General features: G+C 37.2%; 1 protein-coding gene across 1 annotated transcript in view; it reads left to right on the forward strand.

Annotated features, from left to right (window-relative positions):
• Positions 1-7,858, forward strand: part of LOC143243281 (anoctamin-4-like) — a 423,249-nt gene that overhangs the window by 76,961 nt on the left and 338,430 nt on the right. The gene's annotated exons all lie outside the window — the stretch shown is intronic.

The following is a 7,858-nucleotide window of genomic DNA, read 5'->3' on the forward strand; positions in this document are numbered from 1 at the left end:
AATATATGTTTAACAGTAAGACACACCATTCTTTTTGTCCACTAGATTTTCATTTGAGGCCATGTATTAGATGACCTGATAGGTTTTGTTATGAAGCGAAAGACGTGTTTATTTTATATATCTCTGTTAATCAAAGACAATTCACAGTTAATATCGAAAGGAAGCCGGCTATGTTTTAACCTTAACCTAAAACACACAGAACAGTAAAAGAGGTACATGTACTTATTTTACGTGTCTCAATTTATTTTATAACTACTATTTCAAGTTTCATAACTGTAAACACATTTGCAAGTGTCGTAGTGCTAGACTTGACTAACAATTGTTCAAATTGTAATACTCAAAGGAATCAGGACAAACCGTCGCATTTTTTATAAACTCAACAACACTGAATGAATATTTTATCTCTACACATAGCCAATATCACTTCTCAGATTACTGTTTTTTGTTCTCCAAACAACTGGAGGTCAACATTACACCTTAAGCGACTGCCTATTGATATTCTAACATGTGGAAGGTACAATCAAATCATAAGTAAATGTTGTTTTGCTGTTGTTGTTATAACGGTTGGAAGTGAGCACTACACCTTAAGCGACTACCTATTGATATCCTAACATATGGAAGGTACTATCAAATCATAAGCAAATGTTTGTTGTTGTTGTTACAACAGTTGGAGGTGAACATTATATCTCAGGCGACTGTCTATTGTTATTTTAAAAATGAGGAAGCCACCATCGCATCGTAAGTAACAAATATTTTCATTTAACACCAAGAGGTTTTTAAGTGACTGATGTTTATAAAATAAGGAAACTAGAGTGAGATTTGTGATGTACGTTTTATTGAGACACAAACAGAACTGACCGACAAAACGACCTTCAGGTTTATGGTATTCGAACATTTCTTTAACAGACCTGTCACGACGTCAAGGAAATAAAAATTTCTACGGGGCAAAACTCACTTTAGGATATATTAGGACTACTGTATTAACTAACTTAGGAAAAGAGTGGACGTTTGAAGCACAGGACATGAACTTCACACAGCAACCGAACAACAAACAACAGAAAACACTTTTTTACTGCACTGTTCATGGTTTTACTTACGGCAGGGCAGCAAGTCAACAACCAACCATTCAGTAGGAAGCGCCTCTAGCATAATTTTATTAAATCAAAGGGTGAACAAAATCAACCAATAAAGTGCAGAACGAAGAGAAATCCTAATTTCTCACCAATCCTGGCTTTAATAAATGTACATAAGAATAAGAACGACTCAGAAATGTTGGAATTATTTTGTTAAATATATTGTCAGTTTTAATATTATCTTTCTGAATTTCATTTCTAGGTTTTTTATGCTTGAAAGTTTGTTCAGGAAATTTAGAAAACTATATAAACAAAGAAGAAATTGTGGCAGTTTAAAATATAAAAATTTTAACAAACGAAACTTAAAAATAGATCTACTTGAATAAAAAGTAAATACACATAAGTGACATCTCTTGGAATGTACACTTACATAATGTATTTGATTGTGCGGAACTAATGTCTCCCTAGATAAATTTGTGTGTATATGTACACATGAAAATGGTTTTAAATGATACAATTAAGGGTATGGGTGCACATAGAAGTTGTGTCTAATGGATTAAATGAAACAGAACATTTAAACAAACTTATTTTACTGGTTTTCTGAAGTGTATTTATTTCTTTAGCGCTTCAACTGTACATGTATATAACTATATGCTTTTTCAACTATATATATACATATATATCTTGACAGTGTATTTTGTTTTCTACAGCACTTGTTTGTATTAAAGTTATGTCCTTGAATAAAGTATCTCCTGAAAATGAAACATCAGAAATCGTCAATGTAGAAAATGAAGTGAAAATGATCACAATACCTGATGAAATGAACCAGTCGGTAACAAATCCAGATAAGGAGAAAGAACCAGAACGTGGGGAATGGGAAGGAAAACTGGACTTTGTTTTAAGTTCTATAAACTACGCTGTCGGTCTTGGCATCGTATGGCGATTTCCATACTTGTGTTATGAAAATGGTGGAGGTAAGTGTCTCGTGGTTTAATCCAACAAAATATACATGAAACCTTTACCTTACTAAATGTTAAATCGATGGTTCTGATAGATTATATGTTGTTGTTTGTTACTTAGGGGCATTTTTTGTTTCCATACCTCATCTGTTTAGTCTTGTGTGCTGTTCCTCTATTCTTCCTGGCCTGGCATGGCCTAGCGCGTTAAGGCGTGCACTTCGTAATCTGAGGGTCGCGGGTTCGCGCCAAAACACGCTCGCCCTCCCAGCCGTGGGGGCGTTATAATGTGATGGTCAATCCCACTATTCGTTGGTAAAAGAGTAGCCCAAGAGTTGGCGGTGGGTGGTGATGACTAGCTGCCTTCCTTCTAGTCTTACACTGCTAAATTAGGGACGGCTAGCACAGATAGCTCTCGAGTAGCTTTGCGCGAAATAAAAAAACAAAACAAACAACAAAAGTAGAGAGCTCAGTGAAATTATGGTTTACTTTAATGTAAAAAAAACAACACAAGAGTAACAAAACAAAAACAGACTTGTTTTTTACTTCAATTTCACAGATAAAAGTTATAGAAGATTTCAAATTGTACTTTTCAAGTAAGTCAGATCCACCACTTTATATATATTATACGTCATAAGACTTCCCAGTTATTCACAAATCAGACAAACACGTCTCTTTGACAGTATTTTCTCCTTTTGGTCAAGACGCCACAACTTATTAACTTTTCTGGTCATATTCCCTCTTGAACTACCAGTTACATTCATGACTCTTTTCTCAATTTGTTTGTGAAGTTATCTTCTTTACATAAACTTTAAGTCACTTTTCATATCTTTATACCGATATCTCTATGTGCGAAACGACTGGTTCTTTAAACATTTCCTTAATATTCAAATTAATGACTTAGCAAGACAACTTTGAGAAAACTGTCGAAACCTTTCATGAAGAAATATATGGGGTTGGAATGGACAGCCCACCAGGACTCATGTTGGTTGACTCTTTCCTCTATCGTTAGAAACATACATCCACAATTACAGGTTATCAACAAAAGCAATCAAATGTTCTTGAGTGTATTAATAACCCATTCATCAGCTGTTCTTTTTATGCAATACCATCACGGCTTCCGCTAGAACAGCGGTAAGTCTACGGATTTACAACGCTCAAATCAGGGGTCGATTCTCCTCGGTGGGCTAAACAGATAGTCCGATGTGGCTTTGCTAAAAGAAAACGCACACACACACACAATATCATCATACAGCTCCTAATTAAAACTTACAAACTGCTTTATATCAATCCCAGTCCTCGGTCTTTAGAGCGATTTTGCTGGTACCTGAGGAGAATCTATTATCTCAAACAAGGACGAAGTATCTACGTGTATTCTGCTTGTCAGTCGTTCTACCGGAAACTAACTAAAGACACATTCCATTCACGTAGAATATCCCATTCAAACAGTTTCATCTACAATTCAAACAGCTACCATGCATTTTCAACAAGGGTAATATAAAGAAAAGCGACTACTTCCAAACTAGAAAATACAAACTCACTCGTGAATGAAAGTTTATCGAAAGCCATTTGTTCGATATTTTGACACGTAGGGTGCATCTGAACATACCTGTTTCCGACAGTCTATGTTTGTCCTTGAGTTTGGATTTTTAGCACTTCTTAGGAACCAGTAAACTCAAATAATATCATTGTTTTATTAGCTTTAATTTAATTATTTGGGTAGAAATACGATGAGAAAACCAATAATAGTGTTATTTAATCAAAATTTGAGCGAAAAATTTTGAATACGTATTAGAAAAAACAATATGTATTTTTGTTCGTTGTTGGTAAGCTGCACAACAGCCCATTTGCGCTATTTTCATCTTAAGTATCAAAACACTGTTTTTAATATTAGTAGCTTACGACTAAACCACTGTGGTATGGAAGAAATGTATTTGTTTTAGATTCATTTAAAAAAGTTTACTTTCATGTGAACCTAATTACCAACAAATGAAATATCACACAATCGTTCGCAGAGAGGCCCGACATGGACAAGTGTGTTAAGGCGTTCGGCTCGTAATCCGAGGGTCGCGGGTTCGAATCCCGATCACACCAAACATGCTCGCCCTTTCAGCCGTGGAGGCGTTATAATGTGACGGTCAATCGTTTGTGTCGTTTATTTTACTTTGTTTTTAGTAGCCCCCCAGTGTGGTGGGTAAAGCACAGATAGCCCATTGTGTAGCTTTGTGCTTAATTCAAAACAACAACTTTTTCAGTAAATGAGTTGATATCATGCTATCTAGTGTGTTGTAATGACATATTTGTCTCGAGTTTTTACACCTAGAAGTTATTTCTCAAACGTGTTAATTACAATTAATCAAGTCATTTTGATCTGAAATGTTTCGATCATATTTGTCAGAGTAAAATATTGGTGATATTGTATGTGACACACGTTAGTTTTATTAACATGTTTTTATTGCTCTTTTTAATTTCGCGCAAAGCTACACGAAGGATATCTGCGCTAGCCGGTTCTAATTTAATAGTGTATGACTAGAGGGAAGGCACAGCTAGTCACCATCATCCACCACCAAAATTTAGGCTACTTTTTTACCAACTAATATTGGGATTGACCGTCACATTATAACGCTAAAAAGGCAGAAAGGGCGAGCATATTTGATCAGATGAAGATTCGAACTAGTGACTCTCAGATTGCGAGTCGAGCGCCTTTATCACCTAACCATGTTAGGCCCAATATGGTTTTGTAGAACATCTTAAGGTTTGATATTTTGATTATATAAAACGATTTAAAATGTAATGAAAACTTCGTAAAGTTGCTTGTTACATGTTTGTGATATAATGAAGGCCGGATTGAGCTGTGTGTAGCATTTGAATTGCATGAAAAAAACACAATCGTGGTTATATTGAATATCCTAGAGTTCATTGTTTAAAAGTGACACATACTCTTTACAAAAGTAACATCCTAGACTTGACAGACAACAGAGGTCATGTTATACACCAAACCTCAAAGAAATACACTTAACTAGCTCAAAACGTAAGGCGTGCGACTCGTAATCCGAGGATCGCGGGTTCGCGCCCGCGTCGCGCTAAACATGCTCGCCCTCCCAGCCGTGGGGGTGTATAATGTGACGGTCAATCCCACTATTCGTTGGTAAAGAGTAGCCCCAGAGTTGGCGGTGGATGGTGATGACTAGCTGCCTTCCCTCTAGTCTTACACTGCTAAATTAGGGACGGCTAGCACAGATAGACCTCGAGTAGCTTTGTGCGAAATTTCCAAACAAACAAACAAACAACCCATCATGGTGAACGTCAACGACGTTTTTCAACATGACAACGCCCGTCTTCACACAGCCCGACTCACCAATGTCTTCTTGAGACACCACAACATCAATGTTCTTCCCTGGCCCTCCAAATCACCAAATTTAAACCCCATCGAACATCTTTGGGACGAGTTGGACCGACGTCTGCGACGGCGACAACCTCAACTGCAGACTCTACCTCATCTTGCAACAGCTTTGCAGGCTGAGTGGACAGCCATTCCACAGAATGTGATTCGTCATCTCATCGCTTCCATGGGCAGGAGATGCGAAGCAGTTATTGATGCTCACGGGGGGCATACTCGTTATTGACGTTGAGTGACGTTAAACTTCAACTAGTGAGCGTGGACTTCGCCTTTGCAGACTTTGGATGTTCAGCAGTGAAAGTGCAAAGTTTCATACATGTCATACAGAACTACGTTTCTTTTTTTGAAGAGTGTATATTCAACTATGCTTATTTCATCCATACTCTGATGTGAGTGTCTTAAACCCTCAAATTTATATTATTTCGTTTAAATAGAAACTACAATTCTCAGATGTTCTTAACTTGTATGTTTAACTGGTAGCTAGACTAAAATGTTTCGTATTATTTGTGAAACTGAAATTATAATCTAATTTACATAACAGAACCAGTTAACTTTTACGACCTTATCTTACTCGTGTTATTTGTAATTTTACTAGTTCAAAACGTCAGTTTTTGGTTTTACTGGTGGTGTTCACATGTGTCTGTCTTCTAACTCAAAATGCCATGCTTATAGTTTGTTGAAAGTGTTTGGACGCGTCTGTATTCTAGCCCAAAAGTCAAGTTTTATTTTTACTGGTAGTGTTCACATGTGTCTGTATTCTTGTTCCAAACATCAAGTTTTGGTTTTACTGGTAATGTTCACATGTGTCTGTATTCCAGGTTAACAACATTGGTTCAGGTGTTGTTCGCAATAAATGACTGCAAGTAAAGGTCGAAAATAATGAACATAATGAAATGTTTGAAACATAACAGTTGAGAATAGCAAGTTTGAACATTAGTAGATATATTTAACCTAATTTTTCTTTAATTATAAGTTCGGAAATAGAAGTTGTGTGTATTTTTGTAATCATGAGATCTCGTTGTGCTGGAGCCGCAAGTCGTAGCTGGCTGTGGTACTGTTTGGTTTGGTTTTTGGAATTTCGCACAAAGCTACTCGAGGGCTATCTGTGCTAGCCGTCCCTAATTTAGCAGTGTAAGACTAGAGGGAAGGCAGCTAGTCATCACCACCCACCGCCAACTCTTGGGATGCTCTTTTACCAACGAATAGTGGGATTGACCGTCACATTATAACGCCCCCACGGCTGGGAGGGCGAGCATGTTTGGCGCGACTCAGGTGCGAACCCACGACCCTCAGATTACGAAGCGCACGCCTTAACACGCTAGACCATGCCAGGCCCAGGTACTGTTTGTCATTTTGTATAAGCTAGACTGTTTTAAACTAGGAAGCCTGTAAATTATTTTATAGAGTATAAAAGTGTTGAAAAATGTGTTTGTTTGTTGGACTTAAAGCCACTTTGAGCTGTCTAGTATAGGTGTACAAACAGAAATACTGTTTTATACTATATTTTTTAATTTTGTAATTTAAATGTTCGGTAGTGGGAGTTGCGGGTTCGAAAGATAGTATTGACATCAAAAGGTTTAATAACTTAGGCCAAGAATACCAAGAATACCTTAGGCCAAGAATTTTTATTTTAAGCTATGAGACATTGTGGAGTGATTAGAGTTGTTTCAACAGCATAATTAGATAAAAGAAAGTCGCGTGGACAGTGGGAACCAGTTTGTGTGTTCGCTATCGCTGTTAGTAGGGCTTCTTTGATTTTGCATTTGTTTTCCTACTTAGCATCTGGGAGTCTCCTATGATAATGTGTTTACGACATTTGTTGTATTGAAAAACGTGCAAAGATAGTTTTTTGTGTTCTTTGAATCTAGTTTCCATTTTTCTGCTTCTTTCCCCAATGTAGAAGTTACGACAGTTGTTGCATTGCATCTTATAAATCATGTGTGTAGTTTTCATGTGTAAAAACATGTCCCACATTGTTTTCCCATGTAGGAAGTTGTGGGCTTGAGCACCCACGTCTCACTGTCCTAACTTCTATTTCTAATTCTGTAATCCCACTATTCGTTGGTAAAGAGTAGCCCAAGAGTTGGCGGTGGGTGGTGATGACTAGCTGCCTTCCCTCTAGTCTTACACTGCTAAATTAGGGACGGCTAGCACAGATAGCCCTCGAGTAGCTTTGTGCGAAATTCCCAAACAAACAAACAAACAAACAAAACTAATTCTGTATGTGTTGCTACTCTATTTCTTATATGAGACGGGTGAATGGAGGTTAAGACTGATAGACAGTGTATCTCCACTGCAGTGTGGGTCCTATTTCTTTGGTCACCTCAAAACCCTAGGGTACATAGTATGATTCCACACTGTAGCTTGTACCCTGGGATATTTTCAGTCAATGCAGCATTTTTTTATTTAATTCTTTTTTGAGTTATAAC

Source organism: Tachypleus tridentatus, unplaced genomic scaffold, assembly GCF_004210375.1.
Source record: "Tachypleus tridentatus isolate NWPU-2018 unplaced genomic scaffold, ASM421037v1 Hic_cluster_2, whole genome shotgun sequence".
In the NCBI taxonomy this organism is placed as follows: Eukaryota; Metazoa; Arthropoda; class Merostomata; order Xiphosura; family Limulidae; genus Tachypleus; species Tachypleus tridentatus.